We start from the raw sequence: 19,140 nt of genomic DNA on the forward strand, positions 1-19,140 counted from the left end.
ATTCAGCGGAACCGATGGACGAGGATGAAATTAATGATGACGTTGACACTACAATCGTCCCATCTGTCGAATCGGGTCATGCTTCATCGAGTGTTTATGTGGACACTCCACGCCCGAATCAAAAGCACGGTAAGCGGAGAATTGGTCGCCTACTCAATGAAACGGTAAAACGTTCGTGCCACACATCATCCAACGATCCAGGTATGTCGCGCGTTGATAACGCAGCTAACGAAATCGTCTCGACACCATCAGTTCGGCAGAATACAATGAATTTGCGCAAATTGGTTCAGGCTCCGGCTCGTAAACCGATTATGAAAAATGCCTCACGCACTCAAGCCAGCAATTTATACGCCAAAGCGGTATCGTTACCACAGGTCAGCAATTTACATAAGAAAATTGTTCCGTCAGTTCCACTGCCATCAAATCTGACGAAGAGCGTTCACATCTCACGCTTCTCTAATGACACCACCTGTGATGATATTTTGAACCATTTGCGCTCAATTGACTCCACATCAAATATTGTCAATGAGATTCGATGCAAAAGATTGACACGTGGTGACCGGCCCATTTCAAGCTACAAATTCATCTCGTTCAAATTGACTTTTCCACGTCAATACTTTGAACGTATTGTTAACCCGTCGATATGGCCGAAATCAGTTACTGCCTGTGAATTCATTGACAGAAAAAATCCTCCGTTGCCCTTCACTGAACCTCGCGTTAATGCAAATCGGCAGTCAAAAAACGGGGAGCATCGGCATGGCAACGAGAACAGAGCCAGAATACATTCGCAGCAAATGTACGCCTATACACAGGCATCGACGACACCGAGTGTGAGCAACCTTCGGTTCAATCCGTTTGCTCAGCGCCCAAATCACTACCGCGCAGCAAACTCCGGGCAACAGCAAAACCATTTCGTCCATCGCGTGGGCAACAGACGATTCCGTTAAATCCCAAGCTGCGCACACCCGACGCGACACGCATCAGTGTCTATTATCAAAACATTCGCAGCTTGGGTAACAAACAGGATGGATTTTTTCATAAATGTGCTGCTTTCGGTTTTGACATAGTCATCTTGACTGAAACTTGGCTCAAACATAGCCACCGTAATGCCGAATTCTTCAATAGCACATACGACGTCTACCGCAAAGACAGATTATTTAGACGAGGTGGAGGTGTTCTCATTGCGCTCAACAATGAAATCTTCTCTACTGAAGAAATAAAATTTGACAACGTGGACATTGAGCACGTATGCATTAAAGCGAGCTTACCAACACACAACATCTTCATCTACAATGCATACATTCCACCGAACTCATCCAATGAAATATACGCTTTGCATCGTTCAGCCATTGAATCACTCACGACAAATGCCGATGATGTTGTAATAGTTGTTGGCGATTTTAACTTGACAAACGTTGAGTGGATAAATGACGATGAGGAAAGTAATGTGCTTGTTCCCTCAAACTTCCACTCCCAATGTGCTGCTGATTTCATTACCGGCCTGATGGGCCTGGGCCTCCAGCAAATAAATTCAATAAAGAATCGGAACCTCAAATTGTTGGACCTATTTTTCACAAACGACCATGCCAACACAACAATTTCCGATGCTACTAAACTGTCACTGACGGAAAAAATCGACCATTACCACCCTCCTCTGTTGATTGAATTTGAATGGCATGCGATTAACAGTGGTTCCGAAAACCAGAATAATACGCATTTCAACTTCAAACGGGCTGATTATCAGCGCATGAATGAATATTTTGCTGCCGTCGACTTTGATGACTTATTCGCAAATAAATCACTTGCGGAGAAGGTGTCATCCCTTCATGGCGTGTTAGCAGAAGCCATTCAATGTACGGTTCCAACGTATGTCCGCAAAAATAACCAAAAATGCCCATGGAAAAACAAAGAACTTCGGCATCTCAAGAACTTGAGGAAAAAAGCGTGGGATTACTGGAGGCTGACCAATGACAAACAGCCATTTGAAGAATTGCACGAGGAATTCAGTGCCAAAAACACGGAACTTTACAATCAGTACGTCGACAAAATGAAATCAAACTTGAAAAGTGATCCTTCTTCGTTTTGGCAATATGTAAACTCTAAAAAGAGCACTGATAACATACCAAAAACCATGAGATTCGGCGACACTAAGACATCCAGCGAAACAGAGCAAGCAAATCTATTTGCGGACTTCTTCGGGAGCAATTACTCCACATCAACGACAACAAATAATTAACCGTCACCTCAGTCCGTGAACACATCTTGTTTCCAGCTTGACCTTGACTTTGTCATGACTGAAATGACGAAGGTCAATACAAAGAAAGGTGTTGGACCCGATGGTGTTCATCCTTTGATTTTGAAGGAGTGTGCTCTGACGCTTGCTAGTCCGTTGACTAAAATCTTCAATGAATCGCTTTCATCTGGCATTTTTCCCGATGAATGGAAACGATCGAGTGTATCAGCCATATTCAAAAAGGGCGCCAGATCGGACATTGAAAACTACAGGTGCATAGCAAAATTACCAACAATCGCTAAATTCTTCGAGCACCTCGTCAACGTAAATTTGCTTGAAACTGTTCGTGATCGCATCTCGCCTAACCAACATGGCTTTATGAAACGACGATCTACAGCATCAAACCTAACCGAATTTGTGTACTACGCCCAGAGTGGCTTAAACACTGGAGCTCAAGTTGATGTCCTGTACACGGACTTTACGAAAGCCTTTGATCGAGTTGATCACAGCATATTGATCCAGAAGTTGGAAACATTCAATCTGCCTCAAAACATGCTGGCATGGCTTAAGTCGTACCTGGAAAATCGTACCCAATTTGTCAAACATGGAGCAAGTGAGTCGGTCGACTTTACAGCGTCGTCGGGTTTCCCGCAGGGGAGCCACCTTGGCCCAACACTGTTCCTGCTGTTCATCAACGACATCGTGGATCAAATGCCCCCAGACATCATGATATTACTGTTTGCCGACGATATCAAAATTGCCAAAATCATCAAATCTCAGCAAGATTCGGAGATATTGCAACAAGCCATCGACAAACTTAAACATTGGTGTGACGTGAATCTGCTGCACCTTAACCTCAAAAAATGTGCAGTACTATCTATCTACAAGAAACGTCAGCATTTCCATACAAACTACACCTATGGCGACTATACCTTTGACAAAGTGACTGAACACAAGGACTTGGGTGTTCTAATTGACAGAAAACTATCATTTGCCAAACATATTGACATGGTCACTTCAAAGGCAACGGCTGCACTTGGCTTTGTCAAACGCTTCTGCCACGATATCACTGACGTTACCACACTAAAGTCGCTTTATTTTGCATTGGTTCAATCTCACCTCGATCACTGCGCCATGGTATGGCTTCCATTCCACAAAATCCACAGCGACAAAATTGAATCCGTGCAACGCCAATTCACTATGTACGCTCGTCGTGAATACCCATCCGTACATAACCAATACTCAATCACACCGTACGAGCAGCGATTGTCAGAGTTAAACATGATTAGTCTTCGCCGTCGACGTGTCAACGCGTCATTGACTTTTTTCTACGACATCATCAACGGTAACGCTAACTGTCCAACAGTTAGTGACCAAGTCTCACTTAATGATGGGCGTTCATTGAGACACAGCGAACAATTCAAGGTCAATGACAAGCACATGAAGTTGGTGCGTGAAGCTCCAATTCCTCAAATGTGCAAAATGGCGAACATGGTGCCGGAACTTTTCACAGCAGCGACCTCCAAAAAAAATTTTGCATCATCGGTTCGCAAAATGACGGACACCACTTTTGGATCGCTATGCAAACTCAAATGACTACCTGGCCACCCAGTCAATTTTTCATCCAGGTAACCTCATTTTTTTGTATATGTTCTCCACGAGAACACCTTGATACTGCCCACATTAATGATGAAATTGCGATTTTCATGTTGCCAACAAACGCGATCTATGATCCAAAGCGGACGAATTCATCAAGGACAAAGCATACTGCCCGGGTGCCATTTGGGTTGCTTCTGATTGCAACAAACATGAGCGGGGCTGTCCCAGGCTCCAACCACCCACGTGGAATTCAACTCATCTCACACGGACCACACAGCATAATCAATATTTAAAGACTGACGAATTTTTCCATACATTCTTTTATGTGTATTGAAAAGATGATACTTATCTGTGATGTTTACATTATTTATTGTAAATTTTTTATTTTGATTATGTGCTTTTTTTGTAGCCACGAAGTTGGCGAGTTAATATTCTTATCTTTCAAGTCAATTTTGAGTCAATTTTGAATTATTTACCATTTAGCATCAAATTGTCTAGTTACGTTTCAAATCATGGTCCATGTCAACTCAATGCACTCTGCAATCAACATGGATCTGCCTAAACCGACGTAAAACTTCTCATCAATTTATCTATCGGATAAATTAAGTGACGACTTTTGCAGTCTCAAAGTCTAAATTTAACGCGTAACAGTTAACGCTTCACATAGCCTTTGTCCCTTTGGAAAAGTTTACCAAAGGTTATCCTGGACCGTTTACTATAGACTAATATCAAGCATTTCCATCTTGGTTGTATGACTGTTTTCGTTTTCATGTTCCTACTATTGTGAATACCGCATGATGTACGAAAAGAGCCAGGTTTTTAACGAGGCGAGAACTGATAGTTATCGAAACCTATTGCTACTAATTGTTTATTATTTTAAATATGTAACAGTCTTGCACTCTTTTCCGGCCAAACCTCAATCAGAACCCACATTATATTCAGCCAGAGCTTGGCGGTGTTTAATAAAATAAAAAATAAAAAATAAATAAAATTAGAATGTGAATGATCAAACGACATGACTCATACCTTTGCTTTACATTCAGGCTCACATGCCATGGTTGCGTTGCTTTGTTCAATAGTTACAGTGTTAGTTGATGCAAGGATATACGGTATGACATTTACTTTACATCACTCAATAAGGTATAGGTAGGATACGATGATATTGATACAAATCTACGCATTCCCTTAAAAAATTACAAGCGAATCTCATGCAAAACCATATCCATACTCAGTAACACTTTCCATAGAAATATAGACAGCTCCTCAATTAGTTTGAAATTCCAATGAACACACACGGGAAGAAATACTTACAATCCGATACCAATCACATAAAGAAGAAAAAAATTCTGTCACTGTCGCATTTCGTACCAACACAGCCAACTTTTTGTTTCCATGAAATAGATTCTTCGTAGTGGTAAAAAATCTATGGCACAGATTCGAGAAAAATATCACTAATACTGAGAAAAAACTTGTTCCGTGTGTGTCATAGGGAACTTGCAAAGATCGATAAATGTATTTGTTTTATTAAGTTTATCCAGCACTTTTCAAGAAGTTTTTACCTAGCATTGAATTTTCGTTTAAGCTTTACTATCTAAATACGGTCAAACTAGTTATAATGCCATCGTTAGATGGCGTTTGTTCTGGTCAAGAGCTTGAAGGACCTCCGTGGTGTGCGTTTTCCATATTATCGCTAAAATTTCATTTTATCTCACTAAATCAAGAATATTAAGAAAAGAATTGATTTTGAAATGAAAGCCAATTCGGTCTTTGTTCTAATCGTTAATTTATTTGAAATAAATGCAGACGGTTCAAGTCATCTGCGACTCTTCTTCAGGGCCTAAAAATAACAAATGTTTTGGGTTCAAGGATACTATGACGATGCAAGCGTAATAATGGGCTGTAATATTCTTCATTGGTGGTGACAGTGAGTAAATTAAAAAGTCTCGCATTTCTCAGAGAGTAAGTATGCGTTGAAACTACGTTGTAATTGTGATTCACACTGGTTGAGGACAGTTTATTTTTCCAATGATACCTACTTATTACATACAAACAGTTAAGGTTGCACAAATGCAGCAAAATGATATCTTCTATTTGAAAGCGTAACAGAAAAGTTGATGGTTGGACAAAGCAACAATACTAATATTGTTGACCACACAAATTGATATGGTCAAAGATTGACAAAAAATTTATTGGAATAATTCTTCTACAGGACAATCGAAAACGGGAATCGAAAGAAATCATCCGATTATTCAGTTATTCGCCACCTGGAAAATACAGATCGAGTAAAGATCAAACAATTTCTTGTTTTGTGGAAATATAAAATGAATTACATTCGTAATCCCGTACTTTTCCGTACAGTTGTTCGTACTTTTTTGTTTTCATATTTTGTATAAAAAAGCATATTTTCAGTGAAAATCGGTCATTTTAGTCGAAATTTCGACAATTTCGTATGAGAGGTACTTGTAAATCGATTCCTAATGGCTTTAAACTTTCTAAGATTTATGGCGAAAAAATAAGAATCAGAGAGTTTGTAGTCAATCGGAATCGATTACACATCCCATACAAAAAAAATTTCAAGGAAATTTCAAGAAAAAATTGAGGGCCAAAAACCAAACTTATGCAAATGTGAATCGCGATCAACGTGAAACTTTAAGAATTTCATTTTTTCAACAAATTTTTTTTTTTGTTGTGTCTTTGTGTGTTCACACCGAGTTTTATTGTTTGAGTTGTTGTAATTTTTTGGCATGCGCTCGCACCACAACACATTTTTGCATGTTTTGCTTTCTGTGTATACTTTTCTTCTTTTTCTCTCACTCATAATCGCAAACAGAGAGCTGAGTCCAGTGTAATTTGATACTCGCTGAGGATGACAAATGTCGAAATGCATCCGAACCAAAATTTCGTTTATAAATAAATATTCATATTGATTTATGTTTGAAATTTGAAAAAGCAAAGTCACTTTAAGGTGTTTGATTTAAAATTTAATCGTAGATTGAAAAAATCTTTCCATTTCAATTCCCTTAACAAAGTACGGAAAAGTAAAATATTCAAATTACCATTGTTGGCAGCAAGCTGACGACACTTCAGTACAAACATCATTTGAGCGCTCGCAGCGCCACGAACTCTCGTATCATTTTGTATTGACTTTTCGATAGTTCATGAGTTCGCCGTGGACTTCGTCAAAACGTGTCGTCCCTTTGGTTGGCAGCATATTGAATCTATTCCAATAGTTCTGCAATATTAATTTGGTTTCTTTTACCGATAAAAAGTCTAGCGACATCATTGTGACCTGAAAAATAATACAGATCAATGAAAAAGATCAAAGCGGTGTTTAATTTAGTCAGCAGTACCATGGTTAACAGCTAACTGACGAGGTGTGAGATTCTCATGATTTCTAATATCAACCCTGGCTCCTTTTTTGATGAGAAGTTTAGCAACATTCTTGTGACCTTAGAAATAATTTAGATCGATGAAAAAGATCAAATCAATCTTTTATTTAATGAAAACAAGTATTCAACATTACCATTCAAAGCTGCAAAATGAAGAGCTGTGGTATTCCAATCATCTCCAATATCAGCGTCAGCTCCATTTTCGAGAAGCACATCAGCGACACCTCCGTGACCTAAAATAATACGGATCAATGAAAGAGATCGACGCGATATCTTATTTAGTCAACCTTACCGTTCATAGCTGCCAAATGAAGAGGTGTCTGATGCATATGTTTTTTAATATTAAGATCGTTTGCTTTACGGATGAGAAGTTCAGCGATGCTCTTGTGACCTGAAAAATAATTCAGATCGATGAAAAAATTAAACCAATTTCCCATTTAGTGAAAAAAGTCAAGGCTGCATTGACGAAGTGTAGTAGACATCACACACAACTCTGACACCTGTGTATGCTAGTCGGTTTTGTGTGTGAGTTGCTACCACTATAAACGTCAGCGATCAACATCAACAGAGACACTATAGCACATAGCATTAAACGCACTATTGCTTCACTCTTTGTACACACTTTGACATCACTTATGGTTTGGCGCGCGTCGTACGTTTTTCAAACGTTTATGTTTGATTCAAGTATTTCACCGATTTCACCGAATTTTCGTACTCAATATCAATATATTCATTTTTACTTGGAAGTTTTTTTTTATTGCAATGATGTTTTAAAATATATTTTGTCGAGAAATATTTTTTTTCCAATTTCCAAAATTAAATGAAATTAAAACACATAGCATGAAACGTATTCATAGTAGAAATGCATATGTATTAGTTTGTACTTATTCATTATAATGTATTTGGATAGGACGCTAGCGCGGCCTGGTGAGTTGGTTGCGATGGCTGTATATGCGACATTTTTTTGCACGATAGTTGTGTGTGCGGCAGTTGCATCGCGATATGCTTGTCTATTGGCCGAAGCATATTCAATGCTTGCTGCTAAGCAATACTAATGCGCATAGTTAAAGGTCCCATCGATTGCCAGGCGGAGCGCCTGACTTTGTCTGGCAAAATCACGTTTTTTACTTTTATCTCGAAAATATCTTATCTCAGCGGGTGAAACTGGCCTTCCCAGATCCATGAAATTTTCCGCCCAATCGAATGAGACTGGTCTCAATTTTCCCCGAATTTCCATTTTCTTTCTATGGCGATTTTCTCATTTTCAAATTTTTTTCCAAGATTTTCAATTTTCCGGAAAATTTTCGCGAATTCGAATTTAGTTTGAATTTATACGTTCATAAAATGAAAATGGTTGGAAAATGTTGGAAAACTCGGAAAATATTCAATATTTTCGAAATCCAAAATGTACTGAAAATCACTGAAATTTTTTTCATGAAGCCACATCCTGGTGCCAGTGCCTTTTCTAGAAAATCTGATCAGGCAGAAAACTTCTATGAACCTTTCTCTTTCCATATCAGAGCTAGAACCATCATGTTTCGGGGAATAGATAATTGAATCTATAAAGACAGGCCAAATGCCTGGCATCTGGGACTTTTACGCATAGTACTCGAAAAAAGTATTCAAAATTACCATGGGAAGCAGCATAATGAAGAGGTGTCGCTTTCCCATTAGTTTCACTATCAAAATTGGCTCCTTTGCTGATGAGAAGTTCGGCGACTTTCTTGTGACCTGAACAATAACATCGATCGATGGGATAAAATCAGGTCAATCTTTTATTCAATAACAATTAGTATTCAACGTTACCTTTCTCAACAGCATAATGCAGAGCTGTCACATTAAAATTATTTCCAATATTAGGATCGGCTCCTTCAGCGATGAGTTTTTCAGCTTCCTTCACTTTGCCTGAAAGAATATGAAAAATATCCATAGATCAATGAAACGGATTGAACAAAACATTCTTTTTCAAAAAAAATGTCCAAAATTACCAGCTAAAGCAGCTCTATGCAGAGCTGTCTTTCCAAATATGTCTTTTTCGTTTACTAAAATATGTGTGAAAAGTTTAGCATAAATGAGGTTCCCACATCTTCGTTACAAGGTGCTTTGTATATGGAATTTAGGAGTTAAACTGGATAAATAAATGAAACTTCAATCTTACCGTTCCTCCCGGGTGGTGCTCCACTCACATCCCCGATTAAGAACTGTAGAAATAGAATCAAAGTGATACATTTGAAATGGGAACAACGGATGAGATTAATTATAAATGTATTAATAACAGATTTCAACTATTTTTAATAGAATAAAAGTTTCCGGTGGACATTTTTTTGGAATAGAAGAATTTTTTCAATTTAAGAACTTGGAAAAAGGGCACTTTCATTTTTTAAATTATTTCAGAAAAAATTATCACAAATTGTCCACGAAAAGTATCAAACATGAAAAATTAAAAAAAAATCGACTGAAATTGTCGACTCACCTCGGATACCATCAAGCCAATGAGCAGCAGTGTGAAAGAACTTTGACTCAGCATTTTTCTAGCCTCGAACTATTGAAAGTTTACTATGAACGTATCAATTGGTAAGAACTGTTTGATGGACATGCGAATCGAACGCATCCTCTTATATACTTCTCGAGTGTGGCCACGTCGGTGGGCAACACACTGTATGATTCAATCCACGTACAATGACGATTCTAATGAACGCCCACAAAATATTATCGCACACATTTTTCAAGATAACAATGTCAAACAATTGATGGAATTACAATTCCACCTGTGCACGTGTGTTTAATTTCGCGTTTCACATCGACTGTTTTGCATTGAAAATATCAGATGTTTACATTTATTCTTTCATCGCCTTCTTGAAACTACAAATTCAATGTAAAAATTTAAAAAGTAAATATTTTTCACGCTTGAAGGGTTGAGTGGTGTTACTATGGCACGTGGCTGTTCAAATTAAAAAAATTTCCACATCTTCGCTTCATGCACAAAACACATTCCGTTTCAAAGTCGATCCACAGATCAACCGTCGCTTACACGATGTAAATTAGAATGTGAATGATCAAACGACATGACTCATACCTTTGCGTTACATTCAGACTCACATGCCATGGTTGCGTTGCTTTGTTCAATAGCTACAGTGTTAGTTGATGCAAGGATATACGGTATCACATTTACTTTACATCACTCAATAAGGTATAGGTAGGATACGATGATATTGATACAAATCTACGCACTCCCTTAAAAAATCACAACCGAATCTCATGCAAAACCATATCCATACTCAGTAACACTTTCCATAGAAATATAGACAGCTCCTCAATTAGTTTGAAATTCCAATGAACACACACGGAAAGAAATACTTCTACAATCCGATACCAATCACATAAAAAAGAAAAAAATTCTGTCACTGTCGCATTTCGTACCAACACAGCCAACTTTTTGTTTCCATGAAATAAATCCTTCGTAGTGGTAAAAAATCTATGGCACAGATTCGCGAAAAATATCACTAATACTGAGAAAAAACTTGTTCCATGTGTTTCATAGGGCACTTGCAAAGATCGAAAAATGTATTTATTTTATTAAGTTTATCAAGCACTTTTCAATAAGTTTTTACCTAGCATTGAATTTTCGTTTAAGTTTTACTATCCAACACACACGAAAAAAACCTTCGAATTGTATAAAGGAATACGTCTAATATATGCCGTTAATAGGTTTCCTTCCAATATTCCCATGTATTGACAGGAATCCTACCAAACAACACATATACGCACATACAGTCATTGGCGCATACACAAACGTCATAGATGAGTTGACGTTTGTGTATGCGCCAATGACTGTACATGCGTATGTGTGTTGTTTAGTAGGATTCCTGTCAATACATGGGAATATTGGATGGAAATCTACTAACGTCATATTTTAGACGTATTTCTTTGTTTGATTCAAAGGTTTTTTTCGTGTGTGAAATACGGTCAAACTAGTTATAATTCCATCGTTAGATGGCGTTTGTTCTGGTCAAGAGCTTGAAGGTCGTCCGTGGAGTGTGTTTTCCATTTTATCGCTGAAATTTTATTTTATCTCATTAAATCAAAAATATTAAGAAAAGGATTGATTTTGAAATGAAAGCCAATTCGGTCTTTGTTCCAATCGATAATTTATTTGAAATAAATGCAGACGGTTCAAGTCATCTGCGACTCTTCAGGGCCTAAAAATAACCAATTGTTTTGGGCTCAAGGATACTATGACGATGCAAGCGTAATAATGGGCTGTAATATTCTACATTGGTTGTCTATTGACATAATTTTGAATTAACTGGAATCGAACAATAATGAAATCGCACGAAATAATGAATCATAAGCAAGAAATAATTATTATTTAGTTATAAGTGCAACAATAACCTGAATAGAATTCGGAGAATTTAAATAAGTCAGCTAAGCAATTTATTGTATATAGTCTTTAAGTGCATGAATAAAATCGTCAGTCTTTAATCAACCATCGACTACAATTCACCTGTCTTTTAATGACAACTTCTATCACACAGAACTTAGTCATTTTGGTCCTTCGAACACTAAAAACACAACCGAAAATCTTCAATTTCAGTCAACAATTTCAACAAAGTGAAAAAGTCCAACTTTTTTCAACAAGTGAAATATTCTTCAAGTTTTATTAGTGCAGTGTTATCAAATAACAAAACGCAAGCAGTATACGATCTTCGATCAAAATGCAGGCACTAATTAAAGCTCAACGCGACGCAATTCGACAATTGCAGAAAACTATCACCAACTACACCAAAGACGGCAACGACAGGAAGGCTGTTCCAGCTTACTTCTCACGTCGCATCAACCGCCTAGACACATGGTGGATAGCATTTGAAGCGCGCCATCAATCTCTGATGGCCCAACCAGACGCAAATCAACCATACTTCAGAGAAAACTTATTCGATTCGAGCAGGGAGTTGTACTTGAAACATCGCAATGAATTGCAAGAAGGTTTAGTAAAAGTCGCTCCACAAGGATTTGCAATGCCACCAAATCCGAACGAACCCAACGACGATGAAGACAACAGCGATTCAGATACGGAAGATGAAGCATTGAGCAATATTTTGGACGCAACGTTAAAAGACTTTATCGACGATAAATGCGATGGCGCAAATTCGACAGCATCAGAAATCAGTAGCATCGAAAATGGAAATAACAATAATCAGTCCAACTCTCAATCATCTGCAACTAATGAAGTTCCAAACAACGAGCCAAACAACGAAAGCGGAGAAATTCTCAAATTGCTGTACACGGACATCTACAATTTGATCAAATCTTCGCAAGAAATGCGCTCAAACCAGAGAAACGGAATGATTAAAGCTCAATTGGAATTGCTACGAGAAGCATGGAGCACATTTCGTTCTCACTACTACACGCTGCGCGCAACAAGCAACCGAATTAGCATGCAAATCAATATGCAAGCTCTACAAAAAAAATACACCAGTGCAATCGGACACTTGAATGAAATTTCATGCAGCGACCACAACAACTCCGATTTACCAAAACTAAAAATACCGGAATTCAGCGGAAAACGCGACGAGTGGCGCACCTTCATCGATTTATTCAACAAAATTGTGCACGAAAAAAACATCAGTACATCATACAAAATGGAACACCTGAAAGCGAATCTCAAGGGGCAAGCTGCAAGATTGGTAGCGGATTTAACAACGGCTGATCAGTACGAGGCGTGCTTGCAGGTACTATACAAACGCTATGATAACAAACGACAACAGTTCGGTGAGTATATAGATAAGTTGTTGCAGTTACCAAGACATAAAAGTGAAAACAGCCACGAGCTTCGCACTATGCACGATATTTGCACCGAAACAATGTTAGCAATAAAAAACTTGGGCATCAACACCGAAACATGGGATGCACTAATTTGTCATATTTTAACGAAAAAGTTACACGACGATACGGTAAAACACTACGAGTGTCAACTACGCAACGTTCGCGAAACTCCGAATTTGCAAGAATTTCTGGCATATTTAGAAAACAGGTATTTGGCCATTCAATCTGTTGAACAAAAAAATTACACTCAAAATTTTTCCAACAAAAAAGATAAAAAAGAAAAAGTGATTGAAAAATTCGGAAAATTTGAAAAAATCGCGAAGTGTCTATTATGTGACGAGGCTCACAGCCTTCGCGTATGTCAGAAATTTTTGGCAAAAAGCGTGAACGAACGAAGTCAATTTATAAGATCTAAGGGCATTTGTGCAAATTGTTTATCTGGTTCACATAGCAAAGTCATTGAATGTAAAAGTAAATTTACTTGTAAAACGTGTAACAAAAAACATCATTCATTACTGCATTTCGATTCAGTTAAATCAAATGTTGCGAAAATTTCGGACTATCAAGCATCGAACGATGAACACGAAAATGATAATTCAGTAGTATCAGCAAATTCTTCAGCATCGAATTCGCGTGTATTATTAGCTACGGCATTAATTAGCGTGAAAGGTAAAAATAACGAAAAATATGTACTTCGTGCTCTGATCGATCAAGGATCGCAGAGCGCGTTCATCACCGAATCAGCAATGCAATTGCTCAAACTAAAAAGAATAAAACAAAAAACTTGTGTAAGTGGAATAACAAAAGAAAATCAGGTGTGCAATTACATTGTTGACTTGCACATTTCGCCTCGATTCACTTCAAATTTTGTTTTGAATACAACTGCAATTGTATTAAAAAGTTTGGTAAATTTATCACGAAATGAAAATGTTTTTAACAAATCATTCTCACATTTGAACAATCTTCATTTCGCTGATCCTTCATACATTGAAGCTGGTCCGATAGACATTCTTCTCGGCGCAGCTGAATACGCACAAATCATAAAACCGGGTCTCATAAAAGGTTCTACAGACGAACCGATCGCCCAAAACTCTGAATTGGGTTGGATCATTTCGGGACCAACCAATTTTGATTCAGCCGTGGGAGCACAAGTAACAACGCTCATTTCAGTTGTCGACGTCGAACAACGCATATCTGAATTTTTCAAGCATGACGATATAAAAATCGACGATGACGAGTGCGCTCTCACTGAAGAAGAACAAATGTGTGAAAACCACTTTCAAGAAAACACTATTCGTTTGGAAAATGGAAGATATTGTGTCAAAATGCCATTCAAAAATGGAAAAAATGCACCAGATTTAGGAAACTCGCGAAAATGCGCCATTGCAACATTTTTGCAGCTTGAAAATCGATTCAAAAAAAATCCTAAATTGGCAGAAGAATATAAAAAATTCATTCACGAGTACATTGACCTGGGTCATATGGAACGATCGGTTTACAATCCAAATATCACATCGTATTATTTACCACATCATTGTGTAATACGAGATAGCACAACTACGAAACTTCGGGTAGTGTTCAATGGCTCTCAAAAAACTGACAACGGAAAATCTCTCAATGATGAACTTGCATTGGGTGCCATAGAACAAAAGGACATGTTAAGCATTCTAATCAATTTTCGCATTTACAAATATGCATTTACGGCTGACATTGAGAAAATGTACCGCCAAATTTTAATCGACGAAAGCCAAAGAGACTTGCAAAAAATCATTTGGCGTGATTCCTCTGAACTACCGCTTTCTGAATTTAGACTTATCACGGTCACATACGGCACCAGTCTCGCTCCGTTTTTATCACATCGCACTACAAGACAACTTGCAATCGATTGCGGAAATGAATATCCAGAAGTATCAAATACCATAAGAAAAAACATGTGGGTTGACGATGTGGTAAAAGGTGCTTTTACTGAGGCAGAAGCAATACAATTGTGTAGCGACTTGCGCAAGGTATTCAGCAAAGCCGGATTCAATTTACGAAAATGGTCTTCAAACAACGTAAATGTGCTGTCCGCAATTCCGGAGAGTGATCGTGAATTGAAGGCTATAAGCAGCAACGTGAAAGCGTTGGGCATAAAATGGTCGCCGTCTCAAGATGTTTTCACATACGAACTCAGTTTAAAAAATCATTCAAATCCATTTACAAAAAGATTGCTACTATCTGAAATCTCTTCAATGTTCGATCCACTTGGCTGGATATGTCCAGTAGTAATTTCGGCGAAAATTTTGGTACAAAAGTTGTGGGAGAAAAACGTCGATTGGGATGAAATTGTACCGAAAGAAATCGCTAAAAAATGGTTGGAAATAAAAAGCGAATTGCATCTCATTAATGACATCAGAGTGGAACGTTGGATAAATTACAATCCTGAGGATGTCATGGAGTTGCATGGTTTCGGTGACGCAGCGGAACCAGCATTCGCAGCTGTGATTTACATTAAAAACGTCACGCAAAACACGGTGCGATTATTAATCGCAAAAAATAAAGTAGCTCCTCTGAAAACAACGAAAGACGCACTCACAATACCGAGATTGGAATTGTGTGCAGCAAATTTACTTGCCAAATTGACGAAGGGCGTTTTAAAAGCAACAAACATAAATTTCAGCAAAATATTTCTTTGGTCCGATTCAAAAATAGTCATCGATTGGATTCGAGGAAATCCGAAGCGATACAAAAAGTTTATCGCACACCGTGTTTGTGCAATAGATAAGGCAATTGGAACAAAAAACTGGTATCATGTTACCACTGACAAAAATGCAGCAGACTGCGCTTCACGCGGCATGTTGCCATCGGAATTGCTGAGACATGAAATGTGGTGGAATGGCCCACAGTTTTTGCGTGAAAACAATTACTATGCAAACAATGCAAGTCATTTAAATAACATTGACCCAATAATTGAATCACTCGCATTAAGTGTAGAAATCTCTCCAATTTCAAACGAACAAATTCTTCCTGAAGTGACGTCGTTCAACAAAATGAAACGAATAATCGCATACTGTTTTCGTTTTGCATCGTTATGCAAAGCAAAACAGGGGCCCAAAGCATTGTCTCCGATTTCGGCTGATGAGCTAAATTTAGCGGAAACAGCAATAATAAAAATCATTCAACGGGAGGCATTTGGTGCCGAAATAAGTGAATTAATGAAGAAAAGATCAGTAAATTTTTCAAGTAACATTCTGAAACTAAGCCCATTCTTAGATGAAAATAACATTCTGCGCGTAGGTGGCAGACTACGAAATTCGGATTTGGTGTTTGGACGAAAACATCAAATCTTAATACCAAAAAACAATAGCGTAACAACTTTAATAATTCGTCATTTTCATTTATTATGCATGCACGGTGGAGGGAAAGCCACTGAAGCAATCATCAAACAGCAGTTTTGGATTGTGAATGCACAAACAGAAATAAAGAAAATTTTGCATCGTTGCATTCCTTGCTTCAAACAAAGACAAAAAACCATGTCACAATTAATGGCAGATTTGCCGGCCAATCGCGTAAACATTGTTGAAAAGCCATTCACCAACGTAGCAGTAGACTACACCGGTGCAATTCCATACAAAACGGCAAAAGGTAGGGCTGGTAAAATTTCTAAGGCTTACATTTCAATATTTGTCTGTATGGCTACAAAGGCACTTCATATCGAACTAGTATCAGATTTAACAGCCGACGCGTTCATAGCTGCCGTTCGCAGATTGGTAGCGCGTCGTGGAATGATCAAGAGCTTCAACAGTGACAATGGCACAAACTTTGTAAAAGCTAATAAAGATCTAAGTGATTTATTTGAAATCGAAAAAGAAGAGTTCAAAACAATCTGCGATGAACTTTCAAAGCAAGGCATTTCTTGGCATTTCTCACCCGCTGGTGCGCCTCATTTCAATGGCCTCGCCGAGGCTGGTGTGAAAGTTGCAAAGACTCATTTAATAAAAACAATCGGAAAAACTGCGCTAACATTTGAAGAATTGTCCACATTATTGTATCAGGTGGAAGCATGTGCAAATTCAAGACCACTTTGTGCACTATCTACTGACCCTGATGACATCGATTGCCTAACACCTGGACATTTCTTGATTGGGGCACCGTTACTGGCACCACCCGACGAAAGCTACATCGAAACGAACGTAAACTGGCTTTCACGTTGGCAATTGGTGCAAAAAATGAGTCAAAACATTTGGAAAAAATTTCAAACGGAATATCTAAATGAATTGCAAACCAAATCAAAATGGTTTACGAAAAAAGAAGAGCCAAAATTGAATGAATTAGTTTTGGTAAAAGATGAGAATTCACCACCATGCTCTTGGCCAATGGCGCGCGTAATCGACGTGCACAAGGGTCATGACGCACTCACGAGAGTGGTAACACTTAAAATGCGCAATAACACTTTCACTCGACCAATAACCAAAATCGCTCCGTTGCCGATTGAATACGATGCGGAGACCCGGGCAACAATTAAAGCACACATTGCAAAAACTGAAACAGCGAGTAAAGCACGGGTTACAAAATCCAAACCGGCAAAACAAACATTTAATGTCATTCCGATAATAACGGCATTGCTTGCAATTTTTGTGATTCAAGTGAATGCTCACCCAAATCAAATCGTTCCGTTCAAATTGAATAAATTTGACACCTCGCCGGGTTTGTTTTTCGAACAAATTTCGCATGCAAAGTTCAGTTACACCAATTGGAACTCGATTGTTTATGTAAACATGAAATCATTTCTCAACGAAGCATCGATGATGGAAAGAAGTTTACATGATTTAGAAAACGTATGCAATCAAAAACTGGCGGGGCAAAGCTCATGCAAATCTCTTTGTCAACTAATTGAAAATCGTATCAACGACATCAATGAACGAAATGAGTTAATAGTATCGTTTAAGCATCATCGAGCAGAAAGAGCGTTACTTGACATTGTTGGAAACATTGCTGGCGATTTATTTGGAGTTTTAGACTCTCGATTCGGACGAGAATACGTTCTCGATATGTCAAGATTGGAATCAAATGACGAACATTTGCTCACTCTTTTGAAAAACCACACTTCTGTTTTAAATTCCACTATGAATATAATCAAAAAAGATGAGCGGGAAATCATAAATCAGAGAGAAAGCATAATAAATCTAGCAGGTTTGGTACGTGTTCAAACCAATGACCAGCAAGCAGTTTTGCATTTTCATACTATGTCTGTGTATCTTTTACAAATGATCTCTGATTATGAGCATCAACAAGATAGCATGTTGGACATACTTACTGGCGCTAGAAAAAATCATATCGATCATCATCTAATAACTCCTGCTCAAGTAAAGGGTCAATTAAATATAATGAGTGAATATTTATCAGACCAACAGGCACCTCCGGATGGAACCGATTTCTACAAATTGGCAACCATCACTCCGTTTGTCACAAATAAGACACTATTTTTTCGAATTGCCATTCCATTGATAAGCGACGAAAGGTTTCAATTGTATCATATGTATGAAACGCCATTTGTATATATCGCCATAAACTCTGAAAATAAATGCTAAATTCGAAGTCATTATCGCGTCATTAAATCGGCAAAAATATCAATTGATTAGAAACAAGCATGAACTGAAATGCAAAAAACAGTCAGATGACATGGTCATCTGCTTCGAGCCCCGCAAGTGGCTAACCAGCCAATTCAAATCTTGTGTGTGGTCTCTCTTTAATCATGAAGCCAACTCGAATTGCGAGTTATCCAAGGTAAATTTGCGTTACCAATGGTTAGAACTCGAAGAGCCGAACAATTGGTTATTTTTCTGTAAGTATGTGGAAAAGTTCATATCTATTTGCGGCGATAGTGTAAATCACCACAGCGCTATTGGCTCTGGAACCCTAAAATTGAACGACAATTGCGTACTTCGGGGTGATAATTTTGAATTAATGCCCCAAAAGAGTTTAGAGCGCGCGCCACATGATTTCATTATTCCGAATTTCCAATTCAATCTCACTTCGTACGAGCCATTCATTTCAAACGGAACAACGAATTTGATCGAATTTGCCAAAACTAATTTGACTAAACTACAAAATCAG

The sequence above is a fragment of the Sitodiplosis mosellana genome, unplaced genomic scaffold (assembly GCF_009176505.1).
Source record: "Sitodiplosis mosellana isolate CC-2019 unplaced genomic scaffold, AAFC_SMos_1.0 Smas_scaffold_2, whole genome shotgun sequence".
NCBI lineage: Eukaryota > Metazoa > Arthropoda > Insecta > Diptera > Cecidomyiidae > Sitodiplosis > Sitodiplosis mosellana.